Source organism: Rhipicephalus sanguineus, chromosome 10 (assembly GCF_013339695.2).
Source record: "Rhipicephalus sanguineus isolate Rsan-2018 chromosome 10, BIME_Rsan_1.4, whole genome shotgun sequence".
Lineage (NCBI taxonomy): Eukaryota > Metazoa > Arthropoda > Arachnida > Ixodida > Ixodidae > Rhipicephalus > Rhipicephalus sanguineus.
In genome coordinates this window covers 73,813,989-73,824,830 of record NC_051185.1, presented here as the reverse complement: position 1 = coordinate 73,824,830, position 10,842 = coordinate 73,813,989, and the positions used below count along the sequence as shown (strand labels likewise).

The window sequence follows — 10,842 nt, the reverse complement described above, 5'->3', positions numbered from 1 at the left end:
TGACGTGGATACAGTGGCTAGAATGGGGAAGTGAGATGAGCGGCAAGCGGCACCTACGGGCGCGAAAACAGTCACTGTTTCGTCCCAGGGCACACTACAGCCTACAAGTCATCTCAAAAGAAGCATTTGCTGTTTGACGTCCCGAAGGACGAAGCTCTCTTGGCGCAGTGGCCGAGAGCAATTCCGCGCGCTGATAAGTGGCTGCAAGAAAACTCCACTGTGTGCGAGCTGCACTTTGACGAGAGATACATCTCCAGGCACTTCGAGCAGACTGTGAATGGCAAAATTGTTCGCACTGAAAGAAGGAGGCCTCTGCTACTCCCAGGAGCTGTGCCAACACCGCCCAGACTTTTAAGGACTATCCACAGTTGCCCCTCTGGCGCGTGACGTCACTGGGGCATTGACATCACTGGCAGTCTGTCAAATTTGACACAGGCATACTCACAAGGAAGACTCACAGTGACCTCCATCTCATGACAGACTCCTCAGTAAATGTGACTAAATATTGCTTAGAGGAAATACACTTGGACTATATGCTTTTAGGAAAGTTTCAGACGGACTGTTTCGAAGGGAGGTTCGGCAAGCATCGCCAACTCACCGATGCACGGTACCACATAGCCATAAGACAAGTCTATGAGTCTGAGCGAAAACTTCGTCTGCAAAATGTTCTGGAGCTCCCAGAAATAGAAACTCCAACAGCTGCAGTGGCAGTAAATGATGATGCGCTTGACAACTTTGACATTGAGGTTGTGGACGATGACTATGACAAGAAGGCACCGAATCTTCATGCAACAACCTACGTTGCTGGTTACCGTGCCCATGCTGCATTAAAGAAACTTGCGTGCATGGCTTGTAAAGAAAATTTAATGTTAGACGATAACAGTTGTGGGAGAGCACGCGCGCCCATTTCCTTTCCTTAACGCTGGCGCGATCGTGAACTGACAGCGGGAGCCAAGGGGCTACTAGGAGAGGAGCACCGTCGCCCCTTTCCGGGCAACCCCTTCTGTCCCGCCGCTCCTCGCGCCGATCCTCGCATCCCTGCTCGCGGGAAAGGTAACTACTTGTCCCTGCGAGGGAAACAACCCTCGCAGTGGGGAGGGAGACGGGAGGTGAATAAAACAGCCGACCAGGCAGGGAGACTGCCTCTCTTGCTCTGTTGACCTGCCGGGAACCACTTCATCACCCCAAGACCCGCGAGCCGACCATCGACCGAAGGTGTAAGCGTTACCCTTTGTTTTCTACTAGAGCGGACTATCCCTCTACGAGACATTTACGCGTTATTGCTAGCGCAGCAATAAAGTGTTGTTTGTTGTTCTAGCCTGTTGCCTTAGTCGCCCGAACCCGTCGTAGCTGCGATGACTCGCGCTACGGGAAGGGGACGTTGACACGTGCACGGTACGACTATGTGCGGCTGGAACCAGAGCTAGGCTTCTGCACCAGCCGCACATAGAGTGGACCCCCTTCACAGTGAGGTTGAAGATGGGGAATTAGTACAGGCCATGACCCGTGGTAGTTTCAGGTTTCCTCAGCCTACAATAATAAACGCTGTTCTTACAGCAGAAATAGTTCTTGACAAACTGAGGAGCAATCAGCATGCAACACAATTTCATGCAATCAAAAGGAAGCTATCTTGGCACTCGCACATGATGTGACAATTGACAGCATTGACTTCAATGTGTTGAGAATGGGCACACTCCGTGAGTGGTAATGCACCATGTCCTAAGTGCAGAAGCAAACATGCTATTAAATAACTTTCGAAAAAGAAAAAATGATCAACTTGTTGCTGAAAAGACTTCAAAAGAAGAAGAGCGAAAATTGACGACACTGAAAAACTAACTACTCGATGACTTACGACTGTTTTTGTTGATTATTCTATTTCACAGCTTTGAAACTAATTTTCGCGTTGCATGCAGGATTCTCCCCACGGCGGTGGTTTTGTCGCCCACCTCTCCGGTCTTGCCGGCCGCCCACCACCGCCTACCTCTTGGGATTCACCCTTGCTGTACTTCGGGAAAACGTTCTGTGCTTATGCAGAGGAAGCTATGAGTGCGAGGGGCCAGCTTCGGACAAGCATGGGCTTGCCAGCGGAAAGCAGCCGCACGTGCTCACGAGCCAAAAACGCAGGCCGAGAAGGAAACGTTCAATGAACAGACCCGTCAGTCACCCCTCGCTATTGAGTATGACTGCGACTAGAGAGAAATAGGCGGTCAAGGAACGCGCTCACGACAAAAGAACAAGAGAGTTGGGAGAGCATGGTGACAAAAAGACGATCTCCTTCCCTTTCCTGCCTAAGCTTGGCAACTTGGCTGCATAGCCACGGAACAGCCCCGAGGAACACAGTAGTAGCAGTGTGGGTAGTGTACCATCAGATATGAGCTCCGGCGCACCGATACTAATCGTACTGCTCGCGCCAGCTCTTCTCTCGTCGTCATCGCTGTGGGCCTCTACTCGCAACGTAGTCACGTTTTTCTTGTTCAACCTTATTTTATTATTTTTTTTACAAAACTGCATTTTCCTATTTGCGCAGCATTACCACTACTACAGTGCCAACATGCCCGGTGCATTTACATTTTCAAAGTGTTCCGTTTTTCATTGTGGTGTTGTGCCACTGAACGTCCCTTATGCAAGCGAGGCCGGCGTGAGGCCAACCCTGGAAACACAAAGCAGCATTTGGACAAAGGTTAACGATTTTTGTGTCAGTCATGACACACAGGTAACAATCACTGCGGAATCTGAGGAATGGCTCCTAAGCACCAAAAGGGCATTCGTCAAAAAGCTAGTAGAAAACATCAAGGACAGGCTCCAAGACCACCCTATATTGGCCAGTTATTCTACTGTGTTTGCCCGCAGCAGCTACAAATAAGTGGTTGGTGGCAATGGAATCGAAATTGTCAATGCGCTGGAAAGGCTATGCCCTATTCTTGGCAAGCCATGTACCGAGGACATGCTTGCAGAGTGGATTGCTTTCGCCGACTTCGTGCTTGAGTGTGAACACTTGCAAAAGCTGACAGCTGCAGACTCCTTGCTTTTTGTGGCGCACGATGTGAATGAGCTGTTTCCTGTTATGGCGTATTTAGCAGGCTCTTACCTTGTGTTCTCACCGCACATGGTAGATTGTGAGCGAAACTTTTCAGCTTTGAAGCTTATGAAGACAGAGCTGAGAAATCGCCTTAAAGAGAAGTCATTGGACGGCCTCATTCGTACGGTGTGTGAAGGACCTGATGTCGACAGCTACCCATACGATGTGATAGTGGAAAAGGGGGCTGAATTGAACAATGGGAGGCTGAAAGTGTGCAGTAAAAGCTCATTAATTCGGAAAATCGGTTAATTCGGACACGAAATCCAGTCCCTATAAATATACGCATCACTCTAAGAGACTAGACGCTCGTTATTTTGGACAGATTTGACCGCAAATCGGATAATTCAGCGACTTTCGGGCTGCTGGCGAGGCTTGAATAAGAAAAAAGAACAATTCGGAACGAAAGTGAAGCTCAAACGCGGCATCACCATGAACATCAATTACACTCAAACCTCGTTATAACGAACACGGATATAACGAGTTATCGGATATAACGAAGTAAATGAAGAATAGTCTTGTAATAGCTACAGTGTTACAAATAAACGTTTATAACGAATTTTCGGATATAACGAAGTTATTTTCGTGGCAGCTGCGACTGTTTATAATGAGGTTTGAGTGTATCGACTTGGCTTGACTTCAGACTGGTTGAACGCCTTTTCATACCATGTGAGTTTGGCGGTGCCATTTTGTTGCTTTGTTCCCGTTGGCGTGCTGCATCGTTGAACGCCGTTTTATCGAGGAATGATTCGGTATGTCTCCTTTGGCTTGATCATTGCTGGTGCATTTGTGCTGAGTTGTTGTGTGACTGCACTCTCCGCCGATGGCAACGCCGGCGAAGTGGCCCAAGTACGAGGCCAAGGACTTCACCACCAAAGTAGAAATTTTGCGTGCCCTGAAAAATGGGCTCTCCCGACAAGAAGTGATGAAGAGGTTCAATGTTAAAAGAAGTACTCTTGCTACACATGTTAAAAATGAAGAGCAAATTCTGCAGGCGTTTGAAGGTGAGAAGTTCAGCACATTGAGAAAGCGACTACGAACAGCAGCTCTTGTTTTGGCACTACAGACAGCATGCAAGCTGCTGAGCACATTGAAGGGCTCAGCAAAATTGTGTCCACGCGAATTTCTGCTTGAAAACAGGCAATCATCCGCGATTACTTTGTAAAGTAAAGGTATGTTGGAAAAACCTGCATTTATAGTGTTTATTTCGACCATTCGACAATTCAGACATTCTGTTAATTTTGACATTTTTCCCAATCCCTAGAAATCCAAATCAATGAGCTTTTACTGTACGTCCAGAATGCAGAAATAAAGTGTCTTGTATTTTGTGATTGCGCTTGAACGTCTGTTGTGTTGTCATTATTCGGTTTGTGCCCATATGGCGCAAATGAGGTAGTATACGTACTGATCCTCCCAAGCACAAGCTGTTTGAAAGTCCACATGCAAAAGTACAAAAGCGTGTCTGAGTTCAATGCTGCTTTATCACTGGGATTACGAGCAAGGCGAAATCAATGGACGAATTCAAGTGCCACGGTGGCATAATCGTCGACGTAATGAAACTTTCAGAATGTGTGCATGTCGGTGCAGGAGGACAGTTGGAAGGGCTAGTCGACTTGGGAAAGTTCGCACTGGAAAGTGTGAACACCTTCCCTGCAATCATGTTCTTGTGATCATGTTTCCGCCTTTCGCTGGTTTCTGGCACCAGATACCGTAAAAACCCGCGTATAGCCCGGGGTTTTTTTTCTAGATTTTAGGGTGCGAAATTTCGGCCCCGTACTATATGCGGGTCCCAAGAATTTTCGGCCCAAATTCAGTTTCGGTTTCGGCATAGCGCGGTGCTATCATCATCATCAGGTGTCTGCGCGCTTCTGCGCTAGGTAGTGTTAGCGGCGTTAGCCTTACGGACCCCCGCGTTAAAGTGAGCTAGAATAGGGTAGTGGGCTCACTCGCCGGCCGGCGCTATGCATTGCGGTGACGCCACCAATGTCACAAAAACGTGCTTCGGCGCGCCTCCGCGGCGCGGCGCCACCGTCGCATCAAATGTAGTGAGCGTTGGCGCTGGGGCAGTTGCTGGCTGTTTGGAGTGGCGGTCGGTGTGTGCGAGTTTTGTTTTTTTGAGAACTCTTCGCGCTTTGCATCCTCAATCTGCTAGGTTCTTCTGCGAACAGCGATATGGCCTAACAAGCAGTGACCGTCTCACGAGGTTAAAATGCTTCCGCGGCGGCAAAAACCACTGTTTTGCCCCAGGCTGTCGGACAGGTTACGTCCACGTGAAGGGCAGCACGAAGCCGTCTTTGTTAGGCGTTCCGAAGGATACAGCCCTGAGGAAGCAATGAGGAAGCCCTGGGAAAGGAATTTGCATCGAGCTGACAAAGCACTGGACGACACATCTGCGGTGTGTCAACTTCATTTTGAGCCGGAGTATGTGCTACGGTACTACGTGCATATATAATCGAAGGGAACGAAGTACGCACACCACGTGGGAAACCTTGCCTACGAGAGGACGCTGTGCCTACAATCCTGCCTAACTTGGCGTCGTATTTGACAAAGAAGGCACCACGAGAAAGACCGACCCGAAAGAGAAAGCAATCGGGAAGCGTTCAAGGCGAGAAGGAGGTACGTTCTCGTGCCATTGGCGATACTGTTCAAGCAACTGTGCCCAATATATGATGAATAAATGTTCGTGTACTTGTGCCCAGTACCCGAGGAGAATGGCTTCCTGTTTTTATTATCTGTGGATTTTTACAGTGTTTGCATAGGAATATTCAGTGCAGAAATAGCCAAATTACAGAGCCAAGGTACTGGAGATCTGCAGAAAGAATGAGCAGCTCCAAGTCTTTAAATGCTGTGGAATGTGTAACATTAAGAGCTCGTGGTAAACTCCCGAGTGTTTGTCAAGGTCAGCATCGGCAGTAATTTCACACGCTCGTAAAAGGCGTGCATGACAAAAGTAGTGCCCAAGAAATGCAAAGAATCCAGTTTACAAATGATAGCCGCAAAACGCGTAAGCTTTGAAAAGTTCGCCATCGCTGCTTATCACTCGTAAGAGCAATTTATATGCATCTCAAATTTGCGCAGCATCCCTTGCATGCATTGAGTTCTGCATGCAGTTTAATCGCGCGTTCGCGCGAGTTACGGCGACTGAGTTTAAGAAAAGAATGTTTTCTGCAGCTTTACTCGCACGAGTACTGATGGTCTTCGGTGTGTTTCATTTAACATCAGATAAATAGCTAACAGCAGAGCTGCATACACCATGCTACAGTGTTCTAGATGGTTACCATGCCTTACGCGCGCATGTAGGCCAACGCACCTAGCTCACGCTAGTTTTCTTTCTTTATTTTTTATTGTCTCAGCGACATCAGCATCACCGTTTACACTGCCAAAATTCGCGTACATTTCCGTCCAGTGCATATGATAACAGCCCACAAAAAAGCATGACATCAGTTGCGCACAAACGCCTCCGTCAGGCAGTGCCCTACATTTAAGTTGCTGGTGGCGCCACCACACATGTGACATACCCGGCGTCAAGCATGGGACCCCAGCAAGCCCACTACACTCTTCTAGCTCACTTTACCCGCGTGCAACAGTGGTTGGTTAGTCGGTCAGTGGCCTTTGCTTCAACTTGGTGCCCATAACGACGGCCTCGATTTTGCTCCTGTGATTTTACGCCATGTCAGGACCGCGCAGGCAGTACTCTGCTGCTTTTAAAAGAAAAGTTATCGCTGCTGCCGAAACCATCGGCAACTGTGCTGCGGAGCGGCAGTTCGGAGTCAACGAGCAGAGTATTCGCGGTTGGCGGAAGCAGAAGGAAGCCCTCTTTGCATGCAGCGGCCAGCGAAAAAGTTTCCGCGGACCAAAAAATGGAGCATTTCCTGACGTGGAACGAGAACTCACAGACTTTGTGTGGGAGCAGCGAGCTGCACATCTCGCTGTCAACATCGAGCTGCTACAAGCGAAGGCAAGGGAGATCGCTCGAGACAAAGGCATTCAGCCGGAGGATTTCAAAGCGAGCAAGCACTGGGTGTCTCGCTTCATGCGCCGCGCTGGGTTCTCCCTACGTCGGCGTACGTCGATCTCCCAGAAGCTACCAGAGAGCTACGAAGAGCACCTTGTGGCTTTTCAAAGGTACATAATTGCGTTGCGAAAGGCAGTCCCCTTTCAGCTGGGCCAGATCGGCAACGCGGATCAGACGCCGGTCTACCTGGATATGCCCTCGGCGCTGACGGTGCATCAAAAAGGCTCCAGGCAAGTTATCGTGCGGTCGACTGGAAACGAAAAAACGCGGGTGACTGTAATGTTATCCTGCACGGCTGACGGTCGCAAGCTGCCACCCTACGTGGTGTTCAAACGAAAGACGCTGCCGAAGGGGGAGAAGTTCCCGAAAAATGTCGTCGTCCGCTGCCAGGACAAGGGGTGGATGGACGAATCGTTAGTCCTTGACTGGATAAAGTCCGTGTGGTGTCGACGGCCCGGAGCACTGCTGGGGCTCCCTTCGATGCTTGTGCTCGACGCGTTTCGGTGTCACCTGGCCGACTCCGTAAAGCGACTGCTGCGCGACTCCCGCACCGAGCTCGTCGTCATCCCGGGAGGGATGACATCACAGCTGCAGCCGCTTGCTGTGTGCCTTAATAAGCCATTTAAGGACCATGTCAAGCGCCTGTACGTGGAGTGGATGAGGTCCGGAGAACCAGAAGTGACCCCTGCCGGACGGCTGAAACGGGCCTCGCCAGCGATGCTCTGCTCGTGGATTGTCGAGGCTTGGGCCTGCATTCCAGAGGCGCTCGTTTGCCGCGCCTTCAAAAAGTGCTCCATCTCGAACGCGCTTGATGGCACTGAGGATGATGTGCTGTGGGAGAACATTTCCGACAAGGGAGCTTCGGAAGAGAGTGCGTCCGACGACGACGATGAATGAAATGACAATGAATGCATTTTTTCCATTTTCCTCGGACTATATTCGGGTGAAAACTTTTTTTCTCACGTTTGCTATCCCCGAATTACACTCCGGACTATATGCAAGTCCGAGCTATATGCGGGTTTTTAAGGTAATAGGTGTCTTTGCTTCTAGGGCAAACGTGAAGGCTGAGCTTCTTAGTAGAAGCCATTCTCCTCGCACAAAAGGCTGCACTGAAGGTGGATTACATCACAGCGGCCGAAGCTTCATGGAACCGTTCAATGTGGTGCCCTTTTTGGAATTTCTGGCTCTTCGACATCCATAAAGCCATCTGCAACACATCCCGTAGACCCTGGAAGGCGCTTCTTCATTTCGTACTTTCTGCACTTGGTAAAATGTGTTTGAAATGGCCTTTTAAAAGCAAGATACAAAATACCTGAAAGTTTGCATATATTGAACACATCAGAGCAGCACACAATAAGGATAAGTGTTCACTTCCCCTTAAAGTACAGTGGACTCCCAATAAACGAAACTCGGTTAAACGAAAATGCCTTATTAACGGAATTAAACAGGATCATTTGGCTGGATTTATATGTTCGGCACAGTAAAATTTTTCGGTTAATCGAAACACTACTTATTGGTCACCTACGGTTAAACGGCACGAACGCTAAACACAACACAGACTTGCCCGTACCAAAAGTAGTCTCACAACCATGGAATGTATAGCCAATGCTATAGCCAAACAAGCCAACTGAACTCCGGAGACAAGCCCTGCTGCAGCACAAGCCATACTGGCTTGCGCTGCAGCAGGGGCTGTTAGCTGCGTTAGGCCTACTTGCGTGACTACATGTAGATATTTCGGCATGATGGAGAGCACGAAGAAGCGGCCGCATCAGGCACTCTCGCTTGAAAAGAAGCTCGAAATCCTTAAGGAGCTCGAAGTGGCCTGACCAAGACAGAGGTGGCGAAAAAGTTCAACATCCCGAAGTCGACGCTGTTGCGGATCTTGAAGAACAAAGACACAATCGAAGGAGCCGTCAAGAATGGAACCTTCAGCTCAAGCGGATGTGGATGCGGACGACGCCTTACGAAGAACTAGAAAAAGTTCTTTTCGTCTGGTTCAAACGTGCGCGGAGTTCAAATTTTCCAATAAGCGGACCCAATCTGGAGCAGAAGGCGCGAGAGATTGCCCTGCAAATGGGTGTTGAGAACTTCGCCTTGAGCGACGGATGGCTCAGCCGCTTCAAGAAACGACACGGCCTTGTTTTCAAAGCAATCTCAGGCGAGAGTGCTGCTGTCAATAGAGACGTTTGTACCAACTGGCAACAGGGGCGGCTTAAGGAAATTTTGGTCAACTATGAGCCGCGAGACGTCTTCAACGTCGATGAGATGGGCCTTTTTTATAAGGTGCTTCCGTCAAAGACTCGCCTTCGAAGGTGAAGCCTGTAGCGATGGAAAACACAGTAAGGATTGCATTACTGTGCTAGTGGGTGCCAACATGGCAGGTGGTGAGAAATTGAAGCTGTTAGTAATAGGAAAGTCGAAGAACCCATGTTGTTTCAAGGGCGTTCGACACCTTCCCGTTACGTACGATGCTAACAGAAGAGCCTGGATGACCATGGCAATTTTCGAAAACTGGCTACGGGAGGAAGACGCAAGATTTACGAGGCAAGGCAGGAAGGTTGTTTTCATTGTGGATAATTGTCCTGCCCATGGCCAGATTGAAGGACTCAAGTCCATCAGTCTCGATTTCTTGCCAGCCAATGCAACTGCAGTGATCCAGCCAATGGATCAAGGGGTAATTCAGAACATAAAAGTCCATTACCGCAGCAGACAGCTGCTCCACCTGATGCTGCTTTATGCAGACACTGACAAGTGCTACAACGTACATTCGTTGGCAGCCATTCACATTTTGGCACGCCTGGGAGCAAGTACAGGCAACAACGATACAGAGGTGCTTCCACCATGCGGGCTTTCAAGCATGAGAACCAGTACCTCATGAAGAGGAAAGCCCTGCTGACGCTGACGCTGATGCAGTATTTAATCAGGCCATGCCCTCTGCCCCTTTCACACGACAGGACTATGAGACGATTGATGAAAGTGTTCAAACCTGTCGTGAGGAGACGCTTGAGGAACTGATTGCCAAAGTGCAAGCTGATGATTAACCTTCCTCCAGCGATCAATGCGATGACATCATTGCCAGTGCAATGGTGCCACCGGACAGTGCAGCTAAGGAGGCTGTTGAACTTTTGCAGCGCTATTTTGAGCATGAGGGTTGTCCTGAATTTCTGTCTAGCTTGTCAGGCATGGGTGCTTGCTTTGTGAAGAAGCAGCTCAAGCATGCCAAGCAAACCACACTTCACTCCTTTTTTTCTCCTACTCATCTCGATAAGTAAGCTAGGCTTGGTGCAAATTAAATAAAGTTTTTGGTTCATGAAATATGTGCAGCTTGCTTAAATGAAACTTCTGATAAATGGAACAGTTTTGTGGATCCCCTTTGAGTTCCGTTTAAGAGGAGTCCACTGTAATGCCGAAGATCACTCTTGCTCATGTGAGCCCTAACAACTTTCAAAAGATGAAGGTGAACCTGGCCTTCCATCTTTTTGGTCCACAGGTACCGTAAAAACCCACGTATAATACGAGATTTTTTTCCTAATATTAGCGTTCCAAATTTCCGCCTCGTACTATGTGCGGATCCGAATGAAAACCTGCTTGAAAAATGAAGTAGTGCTTGAAGTTTCAGTTTCGTAATAGCCGCGTGGCTACGGATTGGTTTTGTGTATAAGTGGCTATGGCTTGGTTTCGTCACCTTCGCGTCCTCGCATGGCAAAGGTGAGCACTGGCGCCATTTCTTTCTTTATTGCCGAGTTTTTTT

The 10,842-nt window shown here is 48.8% G+C and overlaps 1 pseudogene; it reads left to right on the top strand.

Moving 5' to 3' along the window:
* Positions 1–9,073: 9,073 nt before the first annotated feature.
* Positions 9,074–10,363, top strand: LOC125760260 (tigger transposable element-derived protein 4-like; annotated as a pseudogene).
* Positions 10,364–10,842: the final 479 nt, after the last annotated feature.